The 14,580-nt window shown below is 40.1% G+C and overlaps 1 long non-coding RNA gene across 1 annotated transcript; it reads left to right on the top strand.

Annotated features, from left to right (window-relative positions):
• The first annotated feature begins 5,917 nt into the window (after positions 1-5,917).
• LOC127530914 (uncharacterized) lies at positions 5,918-13,236 on the top strand. Its single transcript, XR_007937706.1, has 3 exons — positions 5,918-6,625; positions 10,262-10,402; positions 12,430-13,236. It is a non-coding gene; the product is annotated as an uncharacterized LOC127530914 (long non-coding RNA).
• Positions 13,237-14,580: the final 1,344 nt, after the last annotated feature.

The following is a 14,580-nucleotide window of genomic DNA, read 5'->3' on the forward strand; positions in this document are numbered from 1 at the left end:
AAATTCCAGCATGCATTATGTCCAGTGCTAATTTTAGCATGCTGTCCTTAAACGCCGTCTATATAAAATTCATATAAACCTGCATTAATATTAAGGCTGCATCTTGTTGCAGCAGCCTGTGTTTGATTCCATTCTAGTCCTGCTGCTGCCCTTTGCTCCCTCTCAATCCCTTTTCTGTCTCCCTTCAGCTGTCCTCCACATAAACAATGACAAAAAAATCCCCCAAAAACATAATCTTTAAATAGTGTTAGCATTTGCCGCAAAGCCGTTTTTATCACTCCTTTACCACGCCATTGCTGATGACATTGCAAAACAGAGCTCGCCCTCCATTCACAAATCTTTCTATGACAAAGATAATACTGAATATACTTGCTTGAATTAAAATTAATCTTACACAACCGGATGAATCCGTCAGGGGATCAAATATCAGATCAAATATGAGTTTCTTGTTCTCATTTTTGGCTTTGGGGTAAGCAATTTCGACAAAATGTGTTCCCTGGATGTCTCCAGCATGCATTCACTGATGTTCTACTTTTTTTTTCTTGCACATTGATTATTGGGCCTATTTAAATGTCACATGCAGTTTCATTAAAATTCAAGTGCAGCTGCTTCTCAAGAAAACAGCTGCCAAAAACATCAAAAAGCCCACAGAACTCCAAGCATGTTATTCATTAGGAATCAATACGAAGATCTCAGCCACGCTTTTCTCATCTGAAGCATCTTTTGATCTCATGGGAATGCACTTATTTTATTAAGCGCATTAATTAAAACCAATACATAAAAGCGTGCATGAAAATATCTTGGCATACTTTCTGTTGGTCAGTGTGTCTTCGGCTCAGAGCACATTCTGCATTCGCTCATAAATGTCAGTTGTTTATAGCCAGCCTCAGTTAAATTTTTTAAATCACCCAGTGGAAATGTGTCCTTTGGATGATAACACTGACACTAATATGGCAGCCAGAACGTGTACTGCGCTGTTTGAAGTCAGTGGGCTGATATACAGTAAATAAGTCAACACCATGGCAACAGCCCACAGCTAATGCCATTCATATTCCCTCACACAGCCTGGCTGAGGTGGCCACGAACCAAATCTGTTCGGGAGGATGAGAGGGATGCAGGGTTTATTCAGGAGGTGCAGCAAGTCACCTATAGGATCCCCTTTTGTCCTGATGGGCGATTTGAGTGATAAAGCCTAAAGGGATTAAGATATGAAGCTGGCAGCAGAGGGGACGCTGCGGTGGGTTCAACTTGGCATCCAAATAAACCGGGTGTTGGCATCAGTGTGCTCTCAGGTCAGCCTCCAAAGCTCCTGGCACTGTCTTAACTCTCAGTTTCCCACAAGCCCTCCTGATTCACTGCTTCATCCCCACATGATGCGGTTCAGACAGTTTCTTTTTGATAATGTTTATTATTCATGAGGCTTTTAATATATAGAACACTTAAACGAGGAGATGGAGTAGCATGCTTTGATTTGCTTAATAGGAGAGTCACTGAATGAAAGAACCCACCACTTAGAAATCCCCCTGGGAGGCCTGTGATTTATTTCACAGAGTATGATGACAAGATTTTCAAATCATTTTTGATTTATGCGGACTTAGTGTAGGCCGAGCTAAGCTGCATCCTGACTTGCAGTGGAATACCTGACCTTTAAAGACCCTGTAATGTAAATTGTGTCTGCTGTAACATGGCTTTAGTTTGCTCACAAGCATACAAGTTCACCAAGCAGTCAGTGACTAAATGGACACTGAATGAATGTCATTAGGGAAACAGATGTCAACATGTCTCAGGTTGGATTTTCATAAAGATGGGTGTGTGTGTGTGTGGCAGATGCTGCCTCTAAGCCTTGGAGATTTGAGCTGAATGTTTAAATTAAGAGATTATTGAGCTGATGGTCCGTAAAGCTAAGCTTTTAAATGGGGGTAGCAGTTAAATATTCTCCCAGCCTATCTGTGTCGATTCAATTATTTATCAGCCGCTCTTCAAAAAGCTGGCCATGGGTTCAGTGGACCTTTTAAAAATAGTCCAAACATCCAATTAGTATTGCGACTGATGTACTGCAGCATATCAGGCAGGCAAGTCCCTTCAGCGAGCCTTCAAGTCTGATTTGCCATGCCAGATGCTGTACATCCAAGGGGCAAATTAATTTCAGAGATCTGATAACAGCTCCTCAGAAAGAGAGTTACATCTCGTGAAAAGATTATATCCCAGCTGCTGAATGTGAGAATTACTGTGAATGCTGAACCTGAGAAGAGTCTCTTTATGTACACTTAAAGGCATTATGGAGGATGTTTTGTTTTTTTTAATTTGTCTGATTCACATAAAATGAATATACTGACCTTTAGTGGACTTGTATGCATGGTCTCTAAAAGAACAAAAAATAAAAAAAATAACTGTGGACATGGCAGGACCTGAAAAACATCAGCCAATCATTGCGCTCGGACCGAGGCGTTTGCTTTGCTCCCTTTCCTGTCAATCAAAAATCTTCCGGCTCAGGCCAAGTTACGTAGATTACGTACGCCTTGGACTTACGTGTTTTCTGTATGTGTTGCTTTGGTATAGCTTCGTAGTTAGCTGGAGACTTGTTTTGCTCATCTTTTTTTACATAATGGCAGATAAAGATCCAGGGGGACAAAGCCGTAAAAGACAACTTCACGAGTCCTACGCGAGTTTCTGGAGGGGGGCGTTTCTTCGTAAATGTTAAGAGGGGGGAGGTTAGAGGGGGGAGCGGAGGGAGAGGTTGTATGTGCGCATGCACATGCTACGTTCAAAGTCGTAGGAAATTAAATCTCCTCTAATGCCTTTAAGTACTTATGTATACTTACTCTCTGTATGTACATATAATCTGAGTTAATATAATATTAATATGAATGTATGTGTACATATTGACCATATAGATAGATAGATAGATAGATAGATAGATAGATAGATAGATAGATAGATAGATATGACATGACCAAATTCTCATTTATTTTGAACACTCACCTGTTGTACACAGATACAAAACTGCAGCTTTTATTTACATTCTCTGCACAATATGCCTCTAGACCAGCAACCAGTGTGCATCATGCTGCTGTGAATAACCTGATGAGGGAGACAGATCTCAGGGCAGAGTAAGAGGTGGTCAAAGCCTGGTCTTGAGCACTGCACTGTGAATGTAATAGTGCCACCCCTAGTGACAGCAGCAGATGGTGAGAGGGCCCTGGGCTTTACCCCGAGGCTCCTGGGCAAAAAAACAGAGCAGCCATGCACAAAATATCTGGCCACTGATTGGGCTGTGCCACACTAGATGCCACAGGCTGATAAGATGGTGAAAGGAGCAGCACTTACATGCTTGAGAGGACTTATAATTATGCTAACCCGGTAGCTTCGCCGGACCCTCCGTGATGAACTTATGTAGCTTATTAGGTCAGTAAATGGAAAGTCTCACTAGTGCATTGGCTGAACTGAATTCAGAAAAAAGGCAAAGATAAAACTACTACTGCTACTACTAATATTAAAAACAGTAAAGATAATGCTGACATAATAAGAATAATAATGAAACAATAACAATAATAATCAAATAAGCAACATCCAAGTAAGAGAAAGAACAAGTGGAATAAAAGAAAAATAGAGGGGAAAATCATAAACACGTGGTTAAAAATCATGATAATAATAGTAGCATAGCAAATAAGTAAAATAAATACTTTAAAAAGTAGATGAACAAAGGATAAAAGAGAATTAAATGAACTAGAAAATAAATTAGAAAATAGACAATAAAATAATAAACAATGAAGATGTCAACTAGATAAATTTTATGATTTTTGATCAAAGGATTCGAACATGTAAAAAAAACAATCATGTAGCACTTGGGGATATGGTTTGCAAAAATGGGCAATCATTTGCAAGAAAGCAAGAATACATGTTAATAATAAATTATATTGTATTTTGAATGCATGGACTGTGTGGAAATAGTCTCAGGAAATTGGTATAAAAATGATAGGAGCTGTACTTTAAAAGGCCATAAAGTGAAATTCAGAAGCGCCCACATTTTTGCAGCTGAACATAAGCCTTTTGCTTAGATGTCTCCTTTGCTGTATAAGGAGAATCCAGCTTTGCACTCCCTTTACTGTTAAACTGCAGAGGCACATACATTCGGTCAAACTTTCAATTACTTGATATTCTGGGTGCTAAAAGGCAGTTTCCCTTCACAGCTCCCGCAGTTAATCTTACAGCTAGTGCCAGCATTAAGGCGATAATCGTGACACATGTGACAAATGCACAAAAACTGTCCCTAAAGGGGGGAGCTAAACAGACCCCTGAGGATTTCTACGACCAGCCAAAAGCGGTGGAGCATCAAAGTCCCTGAATCGGTGTCAAAACTCGCTGCTCTCTGTGCAGTCTCTGGCCTTTTGTTTTGACTCTGCCGCACATCGCCACCAGAATATCCGTCCATGTTGTGGAGTAATGTGGTCAAACACTACTGGATTACTGCTCATTAACACTGCCGAGAGCCTGCTGGGCTGTGGTGAAGACTTAATGACCATTTTCAGTTTCATCTCTTCCACAGTTTCAGAGGAGGGTTATGTGCGATGACAGATGCCCAGAATTAAAGCCCACAGAGCAGAATTAACTTTTCATGTATTTTCTCCCCACATCCTTGTTGTTTCTTTTCGGTTGTGGCTCGCACAGCCTCGGGCTCACTTCTTCTTCTGGTGTCTTAATTGCAATTTCATCAAGAATTTAAAGCCACGAAGTCTTCCCTATTCTCGTCTCTGTCACTCCTTTCGCCACCGCAGGGGACTTCAAGGGTATTTAAAGCAGCCATTGTGTGTCATAAGATAAGTCAGGAGCAGCTCGGGGAAGACTCACTTTCATCATTGTAGTACTGCTGGACCTCCTCTTTCCCCCTCCGAGTCCATCCTTCTCTCACTCTCCCTTTTATGGCTTTATCACTCAAAAGCTCAAGCAGCTCAGCAGAATATAAATGAATAAGGGCTGAGAGGAGAAGGGAAAAAGGTTGAGACAAAAATTGCATGTGCACATCAGCACTGGGACTTTTACAAGAACTGCTCTTTCATACTTCACATCTCTCCGTTTGGTTGTGTTATGCAAAAAGAGAATTTCAAACTGTAGATTCGCCACCCCTGACCATGACAAATCTTGGAATGCTGAGTTGTGCACGCATGTGTTTGATGAATATTATTCAGCATTTTGGAAAATGAAAGAAGACGCTTCTTGTGAGGTCACACAGGCACAAATGAAGATTTACACAGCATCTTAAAAATCAACATCTTTGCACACGCACAACTGTCCACATGAGCCTTGTGCTTCACACAGATAATACACACTGCTGGCGTTTCTGTTCTCTCGCCTTGTTTTTCTTTCTAACACACTCACGCAAACAATGACTCATGAATAAAAAGCACAAAGAGCAGAGACAACTCTCACACAGCTGCACACAGTTGCAGATCAAAAAGCGAGCCTTTATGTGCATGTGTGTGTGCAGAAACTTAACAAGAATGGATGAACTGTGGGACATGATTAGCCATTGTTTGTTTTGCAAATGACCTCTAATGGCTCAGCTTATGTGCAGCACCCTCATAATTAAAGCATATGCGGAGAAAATCTGCACTTGCCCCTGTAAATATGTCTTAATATGAATGATAGCAATCATTGGCAGCCATCTATCAGGCCAGACCATATGTTGCTTTTGGGTGGGGAGGGAATGAGGGCTTACCACAAAGCCTGCCTTATCCTCTGGCATTACAGTCTCTAAGAAAGGATTTAGTCTTTAATTCTTGATTAGATAGAATTTTCTCCCTAGTGCAGGAGTGTAGTGATACACCAAGCACAGATAACCTGCCCTATTGGAGAAAGTGTGCGTGTGTGTGCTTGCAAGTGCGTTGGCTTTGCTCCCTTTCCTGACACACACTTGCACACACCAATCTGCACCCCTGTGTGCCATCCCATTTAGCGCCTGGGCTTTTAACACATTGTGATACGGCTATTATTAGAAGCGATGGATTATCAATCAGGAATTAATCCTGATTGACGTGTTTTCCTCAACCGGAAAAGGACAACACTCAAAGCTGGACTGTTTGTTTTCATCTGTCTGATGAGAGGAGATGTTTCTTTCTTTTCTCACCTGCAGGAGGTGACATGAGAGAGGAGAGGATTGTCCTTTTTTTCCACTTTCTGTGATCAAACCACTCCTTCTACCACCTTGAGGATGTGAGGAGACCACTGAGGAAGACATCCATTCATTTGGCTCCTTCAGTCAATCATTTTCCGCCCTCGTCCTCGCCTCTTTGCCTGACTGGCTGCTGAGCTGACTGACTGCTTGGATGGTTGGCTCCCTCTCTCTCTGGGCTCTGGCAGTTCACTCACACAGTGCACGAGCTTCGCTGAGGCAGGAGTGGAGAGAGACTGTCGGGCTGCTCAGGGCTTGGAAAAGTGGGATCTCTGCTAGATTTCTCTGTCTGTCTGTTGTGGTGGGCTGTTAGATGAGAGCAGGGGAAATCTCTGTCCATCTCTCCTCCGGCACAGACCACTGACCGTCACTACTGTGCTGCATCCATGACTTTACATACCTGGCTGGTGTATGGGTTTGGATTTATCTTGGTTTGGACACTCTGCTTGGCACAAGGTGGGTACAATATGTTTTGGTTTTGAAATGTTTGTGCATTTTGCAGTGGACTTAGACACATGTACATGCTGCATATGTTTGTGCATACATGTGCGTGTGTGCACTAATCAGACCTAATGATCATCATCTTACAACAGCTTTTTTCAGGCAAAGTAATCAATATCATGATGTACAGTCATAAATGTAACATCTTGCAGGATATAAATGCAACAAAAGTATAATGAGCATCAACTTTAAACATCTGTAAAATATTACAGTAACACAGACTGTAAGAAACGGGCTGGTGAACAGAGCAACAGCAGAACAGATCACATTTATATAATGAACGACCGTGTTTGCAAGTGATTCCAATAAATATGCCTTTGTTCGGCGTGTAATTGACCTGGGAGTTGAAATCTATGTCTGTGTAAGTATTGTCCATAGGAGGCAGCCTAAATTTCCCTGTAGAGCAATAACCATTGACCTGACTCGGCTCGGCTCTAACCTTTGTGTCAGTGGGTGCCAAACAAAAGAAAACGGGGTGATGCTGTGTGCTGAGATGTCGCCTTGCTTTATTTGAACCTCTGTGTTTTGTCTGAGTCAGATAACCTCTGATGTGAACTCCAGACGCAAATGTGAAGTAAGCTCCTGATTAATGATGGTCTGTTTACTGATATGGCAACATCCACGAAAGGTAGCTGACGAGGCAACACATGAGGCATGTTTGTAAGAACAGCTACAAACAGTTTTGACTTCAAAATTAAGGCTATTTCTGTTGAAAATTAATGTATCACTGGACATAGGACATAATATTGTAATGATAGAAATATAATCCCCGAACAAATACATGAATGCACGCCAACATCTGTGAACAATACAGCCTGCTGAGCGCACTTTAAAAAACACCTTGAATATTTTTAATACACCCTTAAAAATACATCAAACTAATCAAATGAATATTAGAAAAATACGCTCAGCATGAAGTCACAATAGCACATAATTTAATATATGTATTTATAATTCTTGAATGCAGCAATCATCCTGCACATGTTTGTTTCTAATGTGTTTATGGAGCATTAGAAGCTAATTATGTGCATGCGTTCATATCCGTGCTCCTTGGAAAGAAAAAGAACTCAATACAATGAGACAGGAAGGCAATAATCTCCACCAAATGTAATCCATGTGTTCTCGTAATGATTCTTAAAAACATTTTTTTGCTACGCTTAACTTTCCTTTTCAACTGTCTTCTTGTTAAACTGTTTCTCTAATAATGTGTGAGGCATATAATAGTATTATGACTGTAACTGGCGCAGTTTAAAAAAGAAAGAAAGATGATGAATGAGGTGTTCGCATGTGCTCGACTGCAATAATTAATAAAACTAGATTTAGGTCACAACAGATTCAGAGTTAATCAACATTTGCAATGCATACTGGGAGAGGACCTGGTATACACTCACAATAACACTGCACCACGGGAGCTGGATGTGTTTCTAATATGCTCTCATTATGTTGACAAATGCTCATATCAGGCTGCTTCTCAATGTTTCATGAGTGCTGTGTAACATCACAGCACGTTAAATTGTTACGTCAGGTTATTTGCCAGATGTAAATGACCATTCCACCGCTGTTTATTTCCATTGCCCCCTTCTAATGACACACTGCAGTATTTATGAGAGCTTTCACTACACGGTGTATCACCAACAGAGGAATATGACACATCCCCTGCAGACTGGCATGTGCTCTGTGTGTCCCTGTGAGGCTTTACATTGATTCCAGCAGATTTCTAAAGTGATTTTTCTAAGAGCATTTGCCTGGGATTAGTTTGCTCCTGAAAGCTCCATCAGAGCTTTTGGTGGGCTATTTAACAGAGCAGAGGCAGCGAGAGGCTGGCGTCCGCTCTCTGCCCTCACACTGAGTCCACAGGGCTGCACAGATAAAGAGGGGGGATTGGTTTCAGCCAAAGCTGATCTTCCATCTTCTGTGTGTAGGCTTTTGGAGGTCAGGCAGGTATGTGAGGGGTTTGAATTCATGGACAATCCCTTTAAGCTCTAGTGGATTTGTTCTGCTGAGGCTTAGCCTTACTTTCTTAAGAGTTAGACACTTGAGAAGAGAGACAGCTGCATGGGTAGAGAGGGGAAGTTAAGGTGAAAGCATTCCTTGGAGCATTTCATTTCTTTAAAGATGTACTTTAAATTCCACTGTATTGTGATCCAATCAGTGCCAGCTCCTCTTCTAGCTGAACGCTGACCAAAACCTATTTTGGCAGCTGATCATGTTTACTGAGTCTTTTCGTTTTTAGGTTGAAGCAAACAGCATAAACTAGCTGCATGATGCTCTAGTGCCTTGTGAGTCCTTTTCTTTGCTTTAGCTTCCACTACTTATAGTATGTTGAGTGGAAGAGACGTGGCTTTGAGATCACAAGCTGCAGCTGGCAGGCAGACAGCTTTGGATGGGGTGTACTACTGCTGAGGGTGAGTCACCCTTAAGAATGGATGAGAAGAGAAGAGAAGAGAAGAGAAGAGAAGAGAAGAGAAGAGAAGAGAAGAGAAGAGAAGAGAAGAGAAGAGAAGAGAAGAGAAGAGAAGAGAAGAGAAGAGAAGAGAAGAGAAGAGAAGAGAAGAGAAGAGAAGAGAAGAGAAGAGAAGAGAAGAGAAGGTGCTAGACTATACTTGTCTTAAGAAACTACTCAAGATGTCTTCAGTTGAATAGCTGACGGACTGCTTTGGAGTGAACGCATTTGCACTGTTTCTTTCTGCATAGCTTCAGGAAGAAGGACAATGATGCTGCAACTTAAGTATACTTCTTCAGCTGTTATCAAGATAATTACAGCTGGAGTCAGTGCAGATGTCTCTGATGTAGATTTGGAGTTGTGGGTCACTTTGAAGTAGGCGCATCACTATTACCAACACTGAAGTTGGGTCTTGTTAGATTGCATAGCTTCCACCGGCAACAGTAAGATCTGCAAGAGTCTAAAAAGAAGTCTGGTAGTTATATTTTCATAGGTTATTTTTCAAATCGACACCACAAAAACATTATAATTAACAGAAATCCAATAAAAAGCAAAAGCTGTGATGCCAAATATTCAAATGCACCAGTTAATTGCAAAAAATGGGGGATGGGCTTGACAATTAATTAATTAATTAGCAGTGTGCAGTGCAATGATGCTTTGCAAAAGGTAAAGCTATAATGTTGTGAAGACACGGATTAACAAAGGAGGGCGGCATATAAGACCTGACGCTGGATTATGATTAAAGAAAAAGCTCATTAATGCTGATAAATGGCATGCAATTGAATGTTACATTCCTTTCTTTAAAAAATGTCAGTGATATAGAATAACTGTGGCAGACAAGGCTAATCTTTTCAAATCAGTTCAGATCTTTGAATTGATTTCATTTGATTCCCTCAAAGAAATCTCATAAACATTCATGTGCTGCTCCAAGTGTTCACAATAGGTTCTCTCTGGACCTCAGCAGACACCAATTCGTCTCTCCCAGTCATTTTAAGCAACATAGCTAACAATAACTAACAGATTCTGCTACGTGTGCATGTTTTTTTTTTTAACCATATGCCAAATATAGCAGGGAAGCTGGCACGCCATGTCAAACTGCACTTAATTCACTCTTCTCATGCATTTATTGTTGTGTGTTTGTCTTGCAGTCCAGGGGCTGCAGTGCTATGGCTGCAACATCATCCAGGGTCAGAGATACGTGGACGTGGGCTGCTCCAACCCCGAGGTCATCACCTGCACCCACTCACACAAGGGCTTCAAACACCGCTTCTGCATCAAGACAGAGAGCAGTGAGTAAAACCTTTCATGAACCACATTTCATGATTATCTTCTCTCCCCTTTATCCTCTAACTCAGTGAGCTAATGCGCTTGTGCATGATACATTTTTGGAGAATATTTATGGGGCCGCAGATTATTAAATCATGATGAACTCATGCTGACGTGCCACTGGACATTGGCATAATCATTTTTAATCGTACTTTCATGTAAATGTTCTTTGTCCTCTGATGTGAATATTCTATTTCTCCCTGCGCAGAGGATGGTTACATAATGCTGCTTTGGTGTGCTTTGCTGAGTAAATTATAAGTCATTCATTGTTTGATGTTAAGTCAAACAGAGGATGTGGACATCCGCGACAGGATGGTGATGGTCAGATGAGTTTATCCACAGAAGCGTAGACAATCCAGCTGTTTCTCTGCTTGACGTCTCCAGAATCTGCTCACGTCCAAAGGGCTGATGAGGCACATTTTTCCATTCGCTCAGAGAAACAGCAAGCTCAGACAAGAACTGACGAACGCCTGTCAGACACACTGTGACACGCATTTTGTCAAAATCTTGAAGCAGTGTCTTGGTAGTAATCTGTGGCGAGCCAGCCTGTTAATCTTCATGTGACCCCGCCAGACCCAAATCAAACAGATGCTGATAAAGTTCCGTAAGAGTCTTAGAGTTTAGGTCTCCCTTTGTCCTCAGATGTTTGTCACAAGGCCAGTTTCCATCTCCTCTGACCTCATCTGACTCCAGCCTGGAACTGATGTAAAAACCATTGACAGACAAAACGTGGAGCTCTGTCATTGTGTGATATTAAGCTAAGAAGCATAATTTGCCTACTAAAAACACCACAAAACTTGACAATGCTCACACTGTAATCACTCATACCACCGACACTGTGACATTTCTTATTACTGTACTAATCAACAAAATAAGCAAATTAGGTTATATTATTCATTCATTTGCGATAATTAGCAATATGAAACAATCCATAAACAATGCAGAAAAATCCACTTTGGGATCATTTTAAAAACCGACTGACAAAGTCCAGCTAATCTTTTAATATTGGACCTGCTGCTCTTACTTGGAGGATTACTCTGTTTTTAATTTGGATTTGTATGAATAAACACCACTTCTGTGTCTGGGGATGCCAAGTTAGGAACAACAGAGGTGTTTTTAGCCGCAAATTAGGACAGTTATCAGCCAGATCTCATCATAGAATATCAAATATCATTATAGAAATTCAAGATTAAAGAGTTTTTTCTTTGCCACATCCTTATGCAGTATGTGCACTGAATTGAAAAGTGACTGTTCCTCAAAGCTGTGCAATAATAATAAGAAATTACAAACAAATCTTTGAAAACAGCTTAAAATAGGGGGGAAAGCCACAATGATATGAAAAGTATCTAAAAGCTGTATTAAATAGAGCAATGACTCACATTTATTTAGACTATATTGATTCCTGGTGCTGTTGTTTTAAATAAAGTAGCAAATTCAAATGCTGCATCAATTAATTAACCTGTTGGCTCTTGGGATTCCAACGAATCACAATATCAAAACTCCTTAATAAACCAGGACTATCCAAGTGCCAACTGGTTGAGGTGCACACCAAATTAATTTAAAAGCCTATAATTTAAAGGACTATAAATAAAAAAACTAAAGATAACATGAATCTCCAATGCAAGTGCAGTCAAGAGAGAAATGATAGTTTGTGTTTGACATGCTACTGCTAAAATGTCTTTCTCTTAATACATTTTTTTAACATTTTCCCAATTGCATAAATGTGTTATCAGTATATATGCTTTACGGTATGGTGATAATGTGTTTATTTACAGTATTTAGACTGTAAAATGTACTTCTTGTCAAGGGATTAGTTTCTCAGCTGTGTTGACATTTCCTGTGGCGGGTAGATCTCTAAATGTCTTCCTCATTACACATTTGGTGCTTACTCGTGCTTTTTTTTTCCTGCTGAGCCAAACACCAGCTCATCACTCTTATCTGACTGAGTGACTGACTGACTGACCATCTTCGCCTCCTCTGTTCCCTGCAGCGGCTCTCGGTATCGTCCTGACCAGCGGTTGTGCTACGTCCAGACACTGCCAGCAACAAGAGCTGCCAGGGGTGCGAATCCACTGCTGTGACTCAGACCTATGTAACAGCACCCCCCTCTGGCATCCCAGCACACTCCACTACATCTGTGCGATGTTCAGCCTCCTGCTGCTGAGGATGTGGTTGTGATGGGACCACAACCAAAACACCAGTGGACTATTCTCTTAGCTGCTTAGGAGTTTTGCTCGGTGTGGAGTTCCTGGTGAGCACCCTGGAACAGCTTTGGTCACACTGTTAGCTTGGACTCGCGATGAGAGCGAAGGTTAAATAGCCCTGTGAATAAGTTCGATGAAAATAATGACGAAGCAGCTTGCAGTCATCAGTGAATTCATTGTGCCCATCCACTCATTCAAATATAGCTTGAAGTATGCAGCATCTGTTGCCATGACAGCATTATCTTTGTTCGCATCATCATGTCAGTTCATTAAAAGTTTTCACCTTATATGAGCAACTGCAGAAACACACTGACTTCAGTTTTATGGAAACACATTCCTTTTCTCTGCTGAGGCGTTCACTATCTTTTTTAGGATCAGATCTTCCTGTGGTTTGTTATTTTAAAGTTACGGGCTGTTTACTTTGCAAAATGAAAGATATTTTTTTTAGTTTGCTGTGCAGTCCTCCAGGCCAGACTCTGGAAAGCACACTGCATGTGGTTATTCTATGTATGACTGTAAGTAATATTGTTCAGTGGAAGCATGTAATGTTGTGAATTATTGTATTAAAATGTTTCATACTTTTCAAAAGAAAACTGATTTGAACTCTGATGTTTTGTTATACCAAGGCAAGCCATGACTGTCACGTGATACACATAATCACAGCAGTCTGAAATTGAACAACTGGAATTAAAATGATTGGCTAATTTTATTTGAACTGACTGCCTTAAACAGTAGACCACGTGATTGGAAAAGTGTTTCATAGTTTTATATAAAAATGTGCAAAGCTGACATAAAATCAGTGAAAGGAAAGTACTAATACAATAAAACAGAATTAAGATGGGATGTTTTAGTGTGGTCTTACTAAAACATCCCATCCTCTAACCAAACACCACATGGCATTTTTACAGAAATATTCTTCCAAATATTATGTATATACAACTGAGTAAAATTTGAATTGAAAGTTATTTATAAAGATACTGTAGTAAACCTGTTGACATGCCATAAATCCACACTTGACTCACACACTACTTTATATTAAATAACTCAGAAAGCCTTGGAGTCTTGCCAGTCTTTTCTTCAGGAGGAAATGACATCATATGAAGCAGGTCATGTGATCTGGAATCAACACACTTCATTGAGAGGTGTGTTTGTAATGGGTAACGTAGGTGAAAGCATAGACTGTATAATAAATTATTTTATATATATATATATATATATATATAATTATTATTATTATTATTGTTAGGCTATTATCACTATGCAGTTTATGGTCGAAAGTGATTTCTCAGACACAAATACAATTTGTTATTTTCCAGATAAAATGTGATATATTGCCAAAGAAGAAATATCTGTCATGATTATCTCAATTTAATCAAAAGAACCAATCAAAACAAATTTTGAATAATCTCATTTTATTATTGTTGAGCTAATTAGAAGGTGGTTGTTACTAAATTTGGATGCTTATTTAGTTGGTATTTTAGTGATATTCAGTCATTTTTTATTAATAAGTGATTGTTTCCATAATAAATAATTATGGAATTTGTAAAGACGTGATCATAATGAACAGATTTTTTTTTTTAACTTTTAATAAAAATGTATGCAATATATATCCCATGGACTTCAAAAGTCCCTCAATTACATATTGACCCTACTATATTTTTATAAGAGCCTCACAGAGTAGCTGTTGGCAAGGCAACTAATTTCTAGGCCATACAATCTCCAAGGCTAAATTCACGTTTCAAAATCAGGTCAAGCAGGTGCAGCTAATTAAATCCCCCAATGTTCAGTCTTTTATCTCCTGATTTCCACCTGAGTGATGATTTCACATCAGATAATCGGCATCAAGTGGCACACATCCAAATTACTTTAATAACGCCTGCCGGCAAATTGCTATGTCAACAGTGTGGATGAACACACCTGAGAAGGTGGCTGCTTTG

Source organism: Acanthochromis polyacanthus, chromosome 18, assembly GCF_021347895.1.
Source record: "Acanthochromis polyacanthus isolate Apoly-LR-REF ecotype Palm Island chromosome 18, KAUST_Apoly_ChrSc, whole genome shotgun sequence".
NCBI lineage: Eukaryota > Metazoa > Chordata > Actinopteri > Pomacentridae > Acanthochromis > Acanthochromis polyacanthus.